At 35.9% G+C, this 17,519-nt stretch overlaps 1 long non-coding RNA gene across 2 annotated transcripts in view; it reads left to right on the top strand.

Moving 5' to 3' along the window:
- The window catches only part of LOC141555598 (uncharacterized), a 199,036-nt gene that overhangs the window by 80,425 nt on the left and 101,092 nt on the right, over positions 1-17,519 (top strand). Inside the window, exon 1 of one of the 2 annotated variants that reach the window (XR_012486276.1) lies at positions 2,148-2,161. The exons of the other annotated variant lie outside the window; for it this stretch is intronic. This is a non-coding gene — a long non-coding RNA (uncharacterized LOC141555598). Of the gene's footprint in view, positions 1-2,147; positions 2,162-17,519 lie in introns of those variants that run through there. 2 annotated transcript variants of the gene reach the window in all.

Here is a 17,519-nt window from a genome sequence, read left to right as displayed (position 1 = left end):
TTATTTAAAAAGGATATCAGCTTATTTATGACTTATTCTTTTTCTGTTGTGATCACTATTAATTATTTCTCATTGCTATTAAAACATTTTAAATAGTTACATACTATCATATATGTAGTGTACTTTACCTTTTGTAGCTATAATGGTCGATAATAATATGATACATTAATAATATAAATGTCTATTACAAACTCTATTTTGATTATTTCTATTGTAATCAGAAAATACTATATATCTTATTCTTATATCTATAATATTAAATTTTAACTGAAAGTAATCAGGACTAGGGTGTATATGGTATTATTTTTGTAAACCAGTCACCACACAGTCAGTTTATATTTCTTCTTCAAGTACCTGGAGAAATTTCTCTAGTGGTAGATTTTTGCTGATGAATTCTTTGAAGTTTTATTTATCATTGAAATGAGCTCTTCTGTTTTCAAACAAAAATGACATTTTTACAGAGTTAATAATTTGGTTGTCCAATCTTATTTCTGCATAATTTTTGTCCCATTTTGACATTTTTTTTTTGTTGCTTTAGAAAAATTCACTATTACTTATTTGTTGAAACTAGGATAGTTTTTAAATTTTCTTTACAATTCTATAGTTTGGTCATAATATGTCCTGCTGAATTGAAGTTTAAACTTCCTTTTCTTGGTGTACTATGAATATTCTCTACTTGTAGAGCATTTCCTGATCTAATCCAATATAAAAATTTTTTTTCTAATTAGGTCTTCAAAAATGTTTTTTTTTATTTTTTGCTTCCGAATCTGTTATTTTGTCCAGAATGCTCATTAAGTGCTTTTTTAAGATTATTGTTTCCTAGCAGTCTAGTCTTTGATTTTTTTTAAATTCTGAATTAATTTTCATTCAATTTTGTTATGTTTCCTTTCATGGATGAGTTAAATCCAAGAAATAGTGTTTTCGTCTTCCTAGTTGTTACTTTGTCTCATGTGTGTGCATGTGTGTGTATTTGCCTCAAAGTTTTTCTTTAATTCCTTTAATGTATGTCCATAAGTAATGATTAACAATTACATTAGTTTGAAATCACAGCAAGAAGTCTTAGAGCTCTCTGGAGTGCCAGGCTCTGAGTTAGGTGTCAGTCTCCATATAGTCTTTTAGAGTATGGCACTTGACTGCAAAAAATTTTTCTTCTTTTGAGGAAGATAGAGTATGACTGAACAGTAGCTTTTTGCCATTGACTATATGGTGAATTTTTTTGAAGGGGTGGGAGGATGGAGCTTAGAAGCAGAATTCCTTGAGAATAAGTAGAGTGGGCCAAGCTTTTCCTAGATAGACTTCAATTAGCAGTGCAATAGATGAGGTAAGGAGCCATTCTTTTGCTTAGGACAAGGTGCAATTTCAAAAGGCAGAAGACAATTCGCTAAGGCCACAGAATAGATCCTGGACTTGGAAACCAGACTCCAAAGGGCTCTACTGCATAGGTATATCCAATAGCCTTTGCTCTAAGAGCTGAGCAATAAGAGATCAGGTCAGTGGAAGATATGGAATAAACAATAAAAGCCCATATCCTTAACCCAGTGAGGGAGTGTGTATAAGGAGTCTAGGGAAGCAAAGAATGCATCAGATGTGATTCAGCTTTGGATCTGAGATTCTAAAACTATACAACTGTGTAGCTCTCTAGGCAGCTGCTTTATTTATAATCTCTCCCCATCTCCAGATAGTTTTTTCAGCTTTCTTTTTTAGTTTGTCTTCTTCCTTCATTATTCTTGAAGATTGAGGTGAGGGAATGGGAGAGGGAGTAATGTTTCCTGATGAGAGTAATTTCTGACACTATGAGTGGCTTTCTTATTGCTCAGCTATTTTATTGGTGATATGGACATGACTTATTCTTGATGAAATCATGCTGGTTCTTTGTGATCACTGCTTCCTTTTCTAGATGTCTATGAATCATAATGTTTATTATACCTTCTCGAATTTTGCTAGGAATTAAAGACAAACTCACTTGCCTAGAGTCTGCAGGCTGTTTTCTTTCTTTTGTTTTCTTTTTTTTTTTTTTTCTTAAAGAAAAATCAAGATATTTGGTCTTCTATGATCTTTCTAAAACAAAGACAGTGTGGCAGCTATCATATCTTTCAAGTCGACCCTGTATCCTAGCAAGTAGTTTGTTTATGGCATATTGACTTGAACTCCTCAGGAACAGGTAAGTACTCTTATTATCTCTCTACTTATCTTAGGTATCAACTCCTACTGACCATTTATGTTTTGTCTTTCTCCTTCCAAAGATAATTCTTCTTGGCAGAGAAAACAGAAACAAAGTAAGAGTTAATCACTTTAGATCTTTATCTGTTGCCTGTTATCAGTGTCCCATTCACCCCAACCAGTAGTCTAGTACCTTCTTTGATCTTAGTGCATTCTTTGATCCTCCTCTTAATATCCTGATATATGTAAGCAACCCTTTTAGTTTTCCTTAGATTTCCTGTTAGATTTAAATTACCCTAAACTCTAGCCCTCTTGACTACATTTATGCCCTTGTTTCCATCTCCTGCATATATTTTTTAGAAATACAAGTTGGTTGGTAAGTTCCTTTGCATCCTCATCAAAATTTATTTCTTTGTATTTTCAGAATTTACTTTTTGGGAGCTTCTTGTTTCTCTAGGCTGGCTTCCCAGGTCAATGAAGAGGCCAGAAACCATACTGTAAAGGATTGAGAAATGATTAAATTGTGAGGACTTGGCATCAGGGAGTGGAGAAAATTCTTTCTTGGGAGTTTGGCTGTGAAAGTGAAGAGAGATGATAGCTTAGGAGGGTGGTAGGGTCAGGTCAAAGTTTTTTAAGTGTGGTGGAAAGAGAATTTATAAGGAGATACTAAAAATGACAGATAAGGATTAAATGATAGGGTTTGCTCCTGCAGGAAATGGGAGGGGAAACCCCACAAGTTTGGCTTTAGCTAGAAGGGCTGACTCTTTTTCAGAGTGAAGAAGAGGATGAGTAAATACATAGAATTCACTATTGGGGCAAGTAACTTCTCTGAAGCTCAGTTTACCTACTATAGTATTAGAACAGATCATTTCCAATAACAAACAACAATATAGTAACATTCCCCTCCAATGCAAAATCAGACGACTCAGCAATGGAAGTTTTGATACCAAAGTATATAAGGCAACTTGGCCCCTGTGCTGTCCGGGATTGAGTTGCTAACTTTAAAGAACAAGAGATGGATACTCAAATGAAATAATCCAACCAGCCTCTAAGGTCTTCCCATGGTGAACTATTGTTCCTTTTCCATGTTCTCTTTGTTTTCCTTTTCCATGTTCTTTGTTTTTCGAGTGTTTTCTTTTTCCAGTTTCCAGGTTTGACCCATCTCACCAATTTATTGACCAAATAATAATTCTCATTCATAAGGGAGATATTTGATTATAGACACCTATCTAGACAATACTAACAGAAAGTGCTAGATTTGTAGTAAAAAAAAAAAAAAAAAAAAAAAAAAAAAGTTGAATTGGAATCTGGCTCTAGACACTTACTAACTAGATGATCCTGGGTAAGTCACTTAACCTCTCAAGACTCAAGTTTCCTCATCTGTAAAATGGGCCTAATAATAGCAACTACCTCACAGAGTTGTTAGGATCAAATGAGGTAACAATTGCAAAGTGCTTTACAAGACCAATAAGAAAGAAAGAAAATTAACATTTATTAAGTGCCTACTATATGTTGAGCACTATGCTAAGTATTATCTTTTTTTTTTTTTTTTTTTTTGGACAAAGCAGCATCCCCACAAAAAGCCTGTGAGTAGGAAGCATTATTTATTTCCATTTTACAGTTGGATAAATGAAAATATCCTAACTGAAAAAGAAGTCAGTTTCTTTCTTTCTACTGAGTGAAGGTAATGCTATGACTTCACTGAATTCTTGTGACCTTAAGACGATCACTTAAGGGACACTTGGTTCTTTTGAATTCCTGCTCCAATGAGAATAGGTAGTCAGTTAAAGAAAGAATGAGAAAGACAAGAGAGAGAGAATGGTGATATAGAGAGAAAAAGGCATGAAAGAATATATCTAGAGATACATAGAGTTAAATATGGAAATAGAAGATAAATAAAATTTTAAAATGAAATAATAAAAATGAATCATTATAATTGGGAGTCCATAGAAATAACAGTCAAAAATAGGTATGGACAGGTGAGGCAGTGTTGTGTAAATAGAAAGTACATTAGACTAAGAGGAAGGAATCTGAGCTTATGTGGGCTAAGTGACACTAAGAAAGTCATTCTCTCTCTACACCTTGCCTTAGTTTCCTCTTCTGGAAAATCAAAGTTGGATTGGATAATCTCTAAAGCCTGTTCCCAATTCTGGGTTTCTATTAGTCAATATAATGTGGTAGAAAGAGCTCAAACCTAGGAATCAGGAGAATTGAGTTTAAATTCAGTTTCAATTATTAACTGTAATGATCTTAGGTAAAACACTTTACCTAAGCTTCAATTCTCTCTATATATGGTAGGGATAATAATATTCACTCTACTTTCACAGGGTTATTTTGAGGCTTAAAGTACTATAGAAATGAGACTTCTTTTTATTTTGAGTTTAAATCTCAAAAAAGAAAGAAAGAAAATCTGTTCATGAGTTGCAGGTGATCCAAAGAAAAATCCATGAGGGGATAAAGTGGAGGGATGCAAGCTGTAATACATGACCTGTGAGGAGCCTTATGAGAGAAATCATATAAAACACATCATCAAGAAAAAGGAGATGGACTGGTTATATCATGAAAGGGAACAATAATAGTTCAATTATTTCACTGGTCTCCAAGAAATATTAAATGAACCAGAGAAAGACCTCTAGCACATTCAGTAAGTCCTTTGGGAAAGGATTTATGGACATGGACAAGCATGGCTCAAAGTCAAAAGATGTGGAAGGATTCTATTGTAGAGGTGTGAAATCTGCCAAAGTACATACTTTCTGATGGCCAGCTAGGAATCCAAAGAGCCCATGAGGAGGGAAAGAAGGAAACAAACATTTCTTAAGTGCCTACTACAAATTTGAGGCACAATGCCTATTGTTTCACAAATATCATCTCATTCTATCCTCACACCTCCAAGAGGTATATGTTATTCCCATTTTATAGTTTGTTATTCCCATTTTACAATTAAGGAAACTGAGGCAAAAGAATGGCTCAGGGTTAAGCAGCAAGTAAGTACCTTAGACTGGAGATGACTTCAGGTCTTCTTGACTTCAGGCTCATCACTCTATCCATTGGGGCACTTGTCTCCTAGCAGAAAGATTATGGACTCAAAATGAAGCAATCAAAAAAACCCCCCAAAACAAACAAAACTAAACTAAAAAACACAACCAAAAACCAAAGAATATGGGCCAATGTTGATATTCATTTGGCTATTTATACATATATATAACTATACATCTGTATAACAAGAATTTTGTTCTGCTTTGCTTTTCACTGGGAGAGGAGGAGAAAATATATTTTTGTTAAATGAAAATAAATTAAATTTTTAAAAAGTACATGCTAATCTTTTACACGTGGCCCCCAACCCCCATCTGCTAGAATTGGGCCATTCTTGGAAGGTTAAAGTCCACTTCATTGTTCTTCAGACTTCTACCCAGGATACTATTGTGTTCTAGCTCTGTGGACCCTTACAAAGGAGCTGATCCAAGCAGCTAAAGGAAGGCAAATTCCAGAGGGTGGGCCTGATGATTCCATATTGTTCAATGACCCTGTGGGTTTAAAGCAGTCCTTCAGCCACGCCCAGGCGTTGGACATTTCTAGACAATCCTTAGGGACTTAGGCAAATGGTAACATTTCTTTCCATAATATAGTGTTTTCTCCTCCTTCGGGCAAATCTGCTTTTTTTTTTTTCCCCAGTAAAATTATTTATTTTTAATACACATTTAATACACATTGCTTTATGAATCCCATTGGGAGAGCAAAAGGGAAAAACCATGAGATAGGGGGGAAAAAACAGAAAAAAGAAGTGAACATAGCATGTATTGACTTACATTCAATCTCCATAGTTCTTTTTCTGGATGCAGATGGTATTTTCTGTCCAAAGTCTGTTGGGATTGCTTTGGATCACTGAACCACTGAGAAGAACCAAGTCTTTCATAGTTGATCATTGAACATTTTGCTCTTATTGTATACAGTGTATTCCTGGTACTGATTGTTTTGCTCAGTATCAGTTCATGTAAATCTTTCCAGGCCCTTCTAAAATCATCTTGATTTTTTATAGAACAGTAATATTCCATAATCTTCATATAAGTCAAATTTGCTTCTGACCTAATAATAAAGTCCAGTGGTCATCAGATAAGTAAGCCATTATCTCTGACACATAAAGAAATGAAATTCTAAAGCACTGAGACTTTTAGATGTAGCTTATAAGGCTGATAAGTATAGCAGTCAGGGTGTAAACCTTGTTACCTGCCTTTAATTGTAACTGTCTTCATACTGCACAATGTTATCCAGACCTGGTAAAAGGTTTGGAAAGATGGAAGAAATAGCACTGGGCATGAGTCCTAAAGGTCTGGTTTAAACCACAACACTCTTATTTTTATTTTTATTTTTTTACTTTATTTTTTTATTAAAGCTTTTTCAAAACATATGCATGGATAATTTTTCAACATTAATCCTTGAAAAACCTTGTGTTCCAATTTTTCTCCCCCTTTTTCACACCCCTTCTCCTAGATGGCAAGTAATCCAACATATGTTAAACATGGTAAAAATATATGTTAAATCCAACATATGCATACATATTTATGCAATTGTCTTGTTGCACAAGAAAAAACAAATCAAAAAGAAAAAATGAGAAAGAAAATAAAAAGTAAGCAAACAACAACAACAAAAAAGCAAAAGTCCTATGTGGTGATCCACATTCAGTTTCCACAGGCCTCTCTCTGGGTGCAGATGACTCTCTTCATCACAAGATCATTGGTACTGGCCTGGGTCATCTCACTGTTGAAAAGAGCCATGTTCATCAGAACTGATCATCATATAGTATTGTTGTTGAGGTGTATAACCATCTCCTGGTTCTGCTCATTTCATTTAGCAAGAGTTCATGTAAGTCTCTCCATACTTCTCTGTTCATCCTGCTGGCCATTTCTTATAGAATAATAATATTCCATAACATTCATATACCACCATTTATTCAGTCATTCTCCAATTGATGAACATCCACTCAACACTGTTATTTTTAAATCTAAAGCAAAGTCACTTTTCCTTTCTATATCTGTTATTTCCCCACCAAAATGAGAAAATGGAGTGTAATGTGTCTGACTTTACCCTATAAACCATTTCTGCTCTCCCTTCCTCCCCCACCATCCCTGAGAGGTATGGTTAATATTCTCATCTTACAGATGAGTTGACCAAAGACCTAGCAAGGAGTAAGTCACATTACACTTTACACAGTAAAGTGACTTACTCACGGTCACACTGCTAGCAAAGGTCAAAGCTCTGTTTTTAACCCAGGCTACATGCACAGCCTCTGACCTCATGGAGTTTACAGACTAGTTGGAGAGATAAGACAAGCACAGACGATTACAAGAATGTAGATTAGAAAACAATAAGAACAAGAGAGGAATGCAAAGTGCTATGAGATCAAAGAAGGAAGGGCACCACTTCCAGCTAGGAGAATGGAGAGACTTCATTGAGGAGGTGGAATATGAGCTGGGTCTCAAAATATGCCAACTGAGATTTGGCTGAAAGAGCTTTTCAAGGCTTGTCATTCAAGAAATGTTGTGTACAAAAGTGCAGAGACCTAGGAGCACAAGATGTACTCAGGAATAATTACTGGTCCAGTTTGGCCTCAGTCTATAGTCTGTGAGAGAAAAGTGTGTGACATGACATTGGAGAAGTAGAATTGGACTCAGATGATAAGACATCTTGGATGCCGGCTCAGGAATTTGTGATTTATCCAATGGGCAATGGAAAAAGCAGTTCGCTCACATGATGGTCAGAAGAAGTGCTATCAGACCCAAGGTCTCTGTGAAGAACTCTGAAATTGGACAGCATGACGTGGGAGATATTGGCAAAGGACCACACTACATTGTGAACCCACATCAAAGAAGGTGCTAAGCTCTATCAGCAAAGCAGAATTGAAATAGCTCAAAAACAAAACAAAAAAGGAAGATACACAAATTTAGAGAAAGCATCCCAAATGTTCTTATAGACTATTTGTGCCTGACCTATTTAGATCATTCTCAGCTTGCACTGGTCTGATCAGCCCCAGTTGGACACATTGTACTTTGACTCTGACATGCCATTTTGGTTCTCTTTGAGAACAAAGGAGAAGTGAGTATTGTTGAGTAGGGGCAATGGCATAGCCAAGATGGAGGTGATAGAGACAAAGAAGAAACAGGTCTGGAGTTAGGAGGCCTGAGTTCAAATACCAGCTCTGTCAACCAATTCTGTCAAACAAGATGCATAGGAAAATCACTGACAATTCAGATTGTAAGATGACTTAGAATGGCTAGAAGAACAAGCAAAGAATGAAAAATCAATATGAAATGTGATATTGTCTTTAAGAATCATATCAGCAGCAACAAAGAATGGAAGGATCTGGGAATGATAATGGATTCTATGGATAATCTTTTAAAAATTTTATTTAACTATAATGGGAAAAAGAGTGTATACTATTTACATGAACATGAAAGAATCTGAATACAGAGTCTAGGTCATTTTTATTTTACATGTCCCATCCTTAGCATATCCTTAGCATCCTTAGTACCAGGCACAAATGTTTAATAAATACTCATCGATTGGTTGGTTGTAACTTTAGGTTAGTTATGTCCCTTTTCTGCATCTCAGTTTTTCCTCTGTAAAATAAGTGCTTTGAACTAAATGTGCTCTAAGCCTTCTTTTAGATCTAAAATCCTATGAATCATTCTGGTCAAAAAATAGAACTTCCATCATATTCGAGGTCACAATTGACTGAATTGTTTTATGCCATGTACATTCAGATGGTTTCCCATGGTTTTGGCAAGAGGTCCATTAAATCTGCTCTGAAATAACTTTTGTCACAAACACATTTATCAACTGTAATTTCCCTCATTTCTAAGGATGATGAGAGCACTAGCGATGCTTGACCCTTTTCTGTTTTGTTTTGTTTTTTAAACTGTTGACCAGCTGCCATATGGATGGCAGCTTGTTTCTCCAAGCTGTGAATGCCTCCTCTTTCTACCTTCTCTTAACTGTTGAAAATTCTGGCCTTCTGTGTCAGACTTCTGTTTACAGAAAAAACTGATTTGATTATATCTTTCAAGCAATTATGATTTTTCTTAGAATAGCTCAGCCAGAAACATGTAATCAGAGGCAGTGACTGTACGCAAAACATTTAACTGACTGAATTTCCCACCAGTGATAATAACAGTTTTCTGGGCAAAAGAAGTATATGAAACACGGTTTTCAACTAAAAATGTGTTGAGGGAAAGGCTATTAGAGAAAGATTTATGGCTTTTCTTGGAATGAAAACATTTGGGGAGCTCCACGGTAGTGGAAAGAGCCTTGGGTTTGGAGTGAGATGACTTCTATCACTTATTTTCAATGTGACCTTGAATAAGACCCTCCCCCTCTCTGTGCTTCAGTGTCCTCCTCTGGAAAATGAGGGGATTGGAATTAGATTAGTTCTATGACCTTCTTCAGCCCTCAATTCTATGAGCCTTCAGTCTGGACTATCTTGGTAAGAACAGAGAAGCGTGACAAGCTCCTAGAGGACAGAAATAAATTCATTTTCGTTTTTCTGTCTCCACCTTCTTATGAAGTTTCTAGCAGATGGTAACCACTTAATAGAAAGAAAGGAAACAAGCATTTATTAAGACCTACTATGTTCCAGGGACTGTGCTAAGGACTTTACAAATATCACCTGTGATACAAATAATCCTGTGAGGTAGCTATTATTATGTTCCTCACTTTACAATTGACAAGACCAAGGGAGCCAGAAATTAAATGACTTGTCATAAAGGTAGTGTTTGGGGCCAGATCTGGCCTCTTATTTTACTGATGTGAGGTCTAGTGCTCTATCCACTGCTTACTTGCTCAATGATCAACCAATTATTCATTGATGTAACTGAATTCTCAAAGAAACATAAGAGCTGTGTGATCAGAAGTAAGTCACTTAACATCTCTGTCCCAACTAACTCTCTAAGACTCTAAGTTAGAATCAAGTTGTTCATCTTTATCTATTTCTCATGCGGTTCCTACAAATGATGAAATCATAGGTCACCCCCTGAATTATCTAAAACACTTTTTTTTGCACTGTCTTATCTGATACTTACATATATACTATAAGAAATGCAGAGCACAAAATGCTTGGTCCAGGATCATAGTTCACTTGGATGGGGGTCAATCTTGAAGGATACTCACAGAATATTTTGCAGGGCAAGTGAATCGGCCTTTTGTCCCCACCCATGATTTCCCCAGGAAACAGAATTTGGCTCATATTCAGATCTCTCTCTCTCTCTCTCTCTCTCTCTCTCTCTCTCTCTCTCTCTCTCTCTCTCTCTCTCTCTCTCTCCCTCTCTCTCTCTGTTTCTCTGTGTGTCTTTCTGTGTGTCTCTGTCTCTGTCTCTCTTCCTCTCTTTTTCTCTCTCCTTCATTCTCCCCCTCCCCCCTTATTGTCTTCTTGACTTAAAAATATCATCTTGTGTTTGGTTCTCCCTCAACTAACTCCTAAGAGAAAACTACTGGGTGGACCTAATGCCCTCATAATGGATTGTTGATTTGGGGAGTACTACGAACTGTCTTAGGACTGTGACTATAGATAGAACTTTACACATTGCTATGGACTCTACAGAAGGAAGTAAGGCATTAGGGGAGGTATTCAAGAAAGAGGCCAAAGTAATTGCCTTCTACTGTGAAGATTTCCAAGTGCCATCCCCAGAGAGATTTCCAAAATCAGGACTGCAGGCCAGTGCATTCAAAGGTACTCTGGTGTGACTTTCAGGGCCCTAATTTTCTAAGTATGGGAGCAGAGTATGTGCTAAAAAGGATCTTTTTAAGAATCTCCTAACTCCTTTTCTGGTCTCCTTAATGAAGGAATGATAAAATAATAAATTATGAACTCATTTAAACTTTATTTTTCAGAAACCCAAAAAGGATTCAATAGGACCTTCTCAGTCTCTTTCTGGGTACAATCCACATATTTACAGTTCAAGATATCAAAGAGCCATGATTTTCTCAATCTGGACAAAATCTGGCACACTTCAGTTAGACATTCTCTGGAACAATTCATCAATTGGTGTTCAACTCTTCAGTGATGACCATCTTCTCTGAGCTTTTAGAAGTAGTCTTTAGAAGACAGACACTTAGCCCTTCACTGAGCACATGTTTGAAATCCTTATGGCTTGGTAGGGTGGGCCAGAATAGAGGATCACAGCCCATAAAATCATAGGACATTCCAATCAAATAGAAAATTTAAAGATTGGTAAATATAATCACTTCATTTTTTAGAGAAAGAAATTCAGGCCTACAGAAGAAAAAATGCTTGTCTAAGATCACAGTGCCTTGTTCTTCGGGTATATCTGGTCCTTGAGAATCTTTATAGCATGACTAAGTATGACTAAGAATATTTCAATCAAGACAAGTACTTTTGTTTGATTTTTGCAAATGAGGAAACTAAACTACAGATAATTAAGTGACAGAGGACACAATATTTTAAAAATGAGGAATTTCCATGATCATCCCTTTATTTTAAAAATGAGAAACTTGAGGCCAGGGAGGTGAAATTTTCTACAAGGGTCACATAGGTAGTAAAATTCAGAACTGGGAATAGAACCTATAGCTTCTGACCATCAGACTATACTATCCAATTTAATTCAACATTTCAAGAGATGTGTGATGTCAATTTAAGTATTTAAACAGAACTATTATTGTTACTATTAGAATCTGTCTGACTTTGGAGCAAATCATTCAATCTCTCTGGGCCTCAGTTTCCTTACCTATAAAATTAGAGGGTTAGATTATATGATTTTTAAGCTTTTTTCTAAAAACTCAAGCTATACAAATGAATTAGGAGAAAGACACAGAGAAACTTCTACTGATGTTTGTGTAATAGAGGAGTTAGTCAATCTTTTAGAATTTGCTCTCTTTAAAAATGTGTTCAGATTTTACCCCAGTGATTTGTTGAAGACAGCACATTTTTAATGGGAGCTTCACTGAGTAGGAAGAATATAATAGAGAACAGGCCAGTGAGAGTTCAATGCTTAGTCCAGTCTCTGTATAACCCACCAGAAGGGGATCCAAGCATGGTGTATGCCATGGGTCCTCATTGGCAAGTGCCTGTCATTACACTTGCATAAAAATAGAAATGAAAAATATGACAGTCAGTTAACAATAACAATCATAAAATTTTATTGTGTGGCAGCTACTGGTCTGTTCTTAGAATTTCCCACTCTTCAATTTTCACTAGCTCTTCTGCTTGGTTTTAATTTTATAACACCATGCTTCACCCAGGATAAGCTCATCACTAGAAATCTCATTGTCATGGAGACTGCTTCAGTTATGGTACTCAACACCTCCTCAGTAGCCTCAGCAGCCTTTCCCCTCTACATGAAAGATGAAAAAAGTAATATCTCCCATAATAGAGAAATCAGAATTTCCAACTCTTCATTTCTCACCTACTGATCTCCTTGGTTTCACTCATTGTTATCATGCCCCCACAAGGGGTATCCTCTGATGCCTTACCACCATCACCTTTCTTTTATATAGTGTTTCACCTATTAGACTGTGAGTTCCTTGAAGGTGGTCCTTGGGAAAATATGACTTTAGACACTGATGGTCTATAGGAGCAAGTTGACCACTGAAATGGCAACTAAGATAGATTATGTCTTTGAACAGGGGTCAGTTTCAGACAATTAAAATGTAAGAATTTAATGTATGGTATCCCTTTGAATGTGTCTAAAATATCCAGATAATTGTAGCCAATCAGACCAGAAAATTGTGACCTGAAATCCTTAGAGAAATGAACTATGGAAATGACTATCAGACTTGCAAAATGTCAGAGCTGGAAGTGACTTCAAAGCCCAGAATGTTCAACAAAAAGTAATCTTAGAACATAAAATGTCAAAGCTAGAAGTGATCTTAGAACACCCTCCTCCCCTCTTAACTCTTCTGAGAGCTCTTCTATCCCTGACTCTAACTTTCATTATCTCTTTCTCTACTACCACTTTCCTTACTTCCTGCAAATATGTCCCATCCTTTGCCCTGCTTCCATCCTTAAAATATTCTCATCCAACTTTAACATTTCCCAATATCTCTCCTCCTCCCTTTCAGAGCAAAACTCCTAGAAAGAGTAACCTATATTCTGTGTCTCTGCCTTCATTTCCTCTCCACCCACTCATTTCCCTTGCAATCTGACTTCTGACCCCAACACTTGACCGAAACTTCTTGAAACTTTGCTCAGGCTTTCTCACTGTTAAAACTGATGACTTTTTCTCAGATGTTATTCTCAAATAGTCCTCTGTAGCTTTTTGCACTGACTCCCTCTTCTCTTCCTGAATACTTTTCTCTCTTGGCGTTCTTGAACATTGCTGTCTTTTAGTTTTCTTTCCACTTAACTCACTCCTCAGACTCATTTGATGATTTACTCATCTTCCTTCATTTAAACGTGGGTTTTGGCCCAAAACTTTGTCTTGGGCTCACTTCTCTTTTCTTTTTGCTTTCTTCCTTAGTAATCTCATCATCTTTCATGGGATCAGTTTGCATCTAGATGTAAATAATTTCTAATTTTTATGTCTTTCCTAAGTTCAGCCCCACTTCTTCATCTGGATGTTCCATCAATGTTTCAAATTCAAAGTAGCTTAAATGAAACTCATTTCTTCTCACTACCCAAATGCATCTCCACTGCAAACATCTCTATTTCTTTCTTTCTTTCTTTCTTTCTTTCTTTCTTTCTTTCTTTCTTTCTTTCTTTCTTTCTTTCTTTCTTTCTTTCTTTCTTTCTTTCTTTCTTTCTTTCTTTCTTTCTTTCTTTCTTTCTTTCTTTCTTTCTTTCTTTCTTTCTTTCTTTCTTTCTTTCTTTCTTTCTTTCTTTCTTTTCCCTGAGGCTGGGGTTAAGTGACTAGCCCAGGGTCACACAGCTAGGAAGTGTTAATTGTCTGAGATCATATTTAAACTGGGGTCCTCCTGAATTCAAGGCTGGTGCTCTATCCACTGTGCCACCTAGCTGCTGCCCCCAAACATCTCTTTCTTATGAGGATACCACCTCTCTCCCAGTCACCTAGATTTATAACTTAGACCTTTCCTCTTCCCTCACACTCAATATCCAATCCTTGTTGCTTCTACCACCATACTGTCTTTCATGTCTGTCCCTTTTTCTTCATTTACACAGCAACCACCCTACCTCTTCTGGACAAATTACTATAATAGCATCCTAATTGAGTCCCTTTATTTAGGTCTTTCCTCTCTCTACCCATCTTCCACATAGATACCAAAATAATATTCCTAAGTCTTGATCCTAACCATGTTATCCCCATGTACTAAAACCTTCAAAGACTCCCCCATGCCTCTAGGATAAAATAAAAACTCTTTGGTCTGCCATTTAAAATCCTACCTCCAAAGGAAGGTCCCTTTCCAACCTTATTTTATATTACTTCCTTTAGCAGACACAATCTAAACCAATCTAGAATAGATGTTTCCTGACCTTGATATTTCAATTCCTGACTCAGTCCACAAGTATTTTTTGTTTAAAAATAATAATTATTATTATTTAATTATAATTTTATTTATATTCATATATATTATATATTTATAATTTATAAAATTAAAGCTTTTATTATATATATATATATACACATATATATACACACACAGATACTTTTCAACATTAACCCTTATAAAATCTTGTGTTCTTCCCTTCCCCCTACCCCAATATGTATGAAACATGTGCAATTCTTCTACACATATTTCTATAAATATCATGCTGCACAAGAAAAATCAGATCAAAGGGGAAAAATGAGAAAGAAAACAAAATGCAAGCAAACAACAACAAAAAGAGTGAAAATACTATGTTGTCATCCACATTCAGTTTCCACTGTCCTCTCTCTGGATACATATGGTTTCTTCATCAGAAGACTTTTGGAACTGACCTGAATCATCTCGTTGTTGACGAGAGCCATGTCCATCAGAACTGATCATTCGTTGTATAATCTTGTTGTTGCCATGTATAAATGATCTCCTGGTTCTGCTCATTTCACTTAGCATCAGTTCATGTATATCTCTCCAGGCATCTCTGAAATCTTCCTGTTGATCATTTCTTATAGAACATTAATATTCTGTAACATTCAGATATCATAACTTATTCAACCATTCTGCAATTGATGGGCATCCATGTAGTTTCCATTTTCTTGCCACTACAAAAAGGGCTGCCACAAACATTGTTGCACATATGGATCCCTTTCCCTCCTTTAAGATCTCTTTGGGATATAAACCCAATAGAAACATTCCTGGATCAAAGGATATGTACAGTTTGATAACTTTTTGAGCATAGTTCCAAATTGCTCTCCAGAATGACTGGATCACTTCACAACTCCACCAACAACGTATCAGTGTCCCAGTTTTCCCACATCCCCTTCAATATCATTATCTTCTCCTGTCATTTTAGCCAATCTGAGAGGTGTGCAGTGGCACCTCAGAGTGGTCTTAATTTGTATTTCTTCAATCAATAGTGATTTAGGGCACCTTTTCATATCACTAGAAATTTCCTCATCTGAAAATTGCCTATTCATATGCTTTGAACATTTATCAATTAGAGAATGGCTTGAATTCTTATAAATTTGGGTTAATTTTCTATATGTTTTAGAAATGAGGCCTTTCTCAGAACCTTTGAATGTAAAAATGTTTTCCCAGTTGGTTGCTTCTTTTCTAATCTTGTCTGCATTGGTTTTGTTTGTACAAAAACCTTTTTAACTTAACATAATCAAAATTATCCATTTTGCATTCAATAATGTACTCATGTTCTTCTTTGGCCACAAATTCCTTCCTTCTCCACAGATCTGAGAGGTAAATTATTCTTTTTTCTTCTAATTTACTTATATTATCACTCTTTATGTCTAAATCATGAATCTATTTTGATCTTATCTTGGTATAGGGTGTCAGGTGTAGATCAATGCCTAGTTTTTACCACACTAATTTCCAATTTTCCCAGCAATTTTTGTCAAATAGTGAGTTCTTATCCCAAAAGCTGGGGTCTTTGGATTTGTCGAACCCTAGATTATTATAGTCATTGACTATTTTGTTCTGTAAACCTAACCTATTGCCCTGATTACTCTATTTCTTAGCCCGTTCCAAATGATTTTGATAACCACAGCTTTATAATATAGTTTTAGGTCTGATACAGCTAGGCCATGTTCATTTGCATTTTAAAAAATTAGTTCCCTTGAAATTCTTGATGTTTTGTTCTTTCAGATGAATTTTATATTTTATTATTATTTTTTCCAGCTCTGGGAAGTAATTTTTGGGAGTTTGATTGGTATGGCACTAAATAAGTAGATTAATTTAGGTAGTATTGTCATTTTTATTACATTAGCTCAGCCTACTTATGAACACTTGATATTTTTCCAAGAGATTAGATCTGTCAGTCTACAACTATTTATTAAGATCATATTACATGCTCAGTGCTAGGGATACAAATGAAGACTGAGGGAAACAAGTAGGAAGACTTCATAGAAGTACTCAAACCGAGCTTTGAAAAAACAAAGAACTGAAAAAATAAATTGTAGTAAAAACTCAGGGGAGCAGAGATGAAAAAGGGTTACAATCTATGCATGGGGGACAATTTGTATCAATGTGACGAAGTAGCAAAAAATAACCAACTCTTTCCATATTTTGCTCATGACATTGCACCTCTGGCTCCCTGTTAATGTTTTCTCCTCAATTTACTCTGTATTTACTTATCTATTCAAAATATAAGCTGTGTCTTTCAGTTAGAATGTGATCCCTATTCATAACAGGGACCGATCTGCTCTTATCTTTGCATGCCCAGGAAGGGCATACCTTTCACAAAGTAGGCACTTCCCAAATTCTGGTTGTGTCAATTTAGAGACCAAAAGGGATCATAGAACATAGACTGTCAGAACTGCAAGCATCATCCTTAGATCATGAAACACATGAACTGAGGGCTGAAAAGGTCCTAAAATGTAGAAAACATGGAATATTAAACCTGGAAGGGACCTAAGAGATTCTGATTTAGGACTTCCTTTTTGTACTGTAGGATCTCTTTGAGAGCTTATGGACTCCTTTTTTAGAATATTATTTTCAAATGCTTAAAATAAAATATAAAATATTCCAAGGGGAACTAATTACACTGAAGTTGAGTCTAAAAAATTAAAAAATATATATGTGATCAAACTCCATGTTAAGAACTCCTAATCTAGTCCAACTTTCTAATGTTACAAATGGGGAAAATCAGGCCCAAAGAGGCGATGTGAATTGCTTTGACCACTAATATCCTACAGGTGATAAGAATTCAATCTTTTCTCAAGTCCAGCGCTTTCTTTGGGACTAAAGAAAACTTTAGCTCCACTCTGCTTTGTAGCAGGTAACCTCCTGCAACAGGATGTTAGATG

The sequence above is a fragment of the Sminthopsis crassicaudata genome, chromosome 2 (genome assembly GCF_048593235.1).
Source record: "Sminthopsis crassicaudata isolate SCR6 chromosome 2, ASM4859323v1, whole genome shotgun sequence".
NCBI classification, from domain to species: Eukaryota; Metazoa; Chordata; class Mammalia; order Dasyuromorphia; family Dasyuridae; genus Sminthopsis; species Sminthopsis crassicaudata.
Note: the sequence above shows the minus strand (reverse complement) of the source record. Positions and strands in the feature narration are given on the sequence as shown.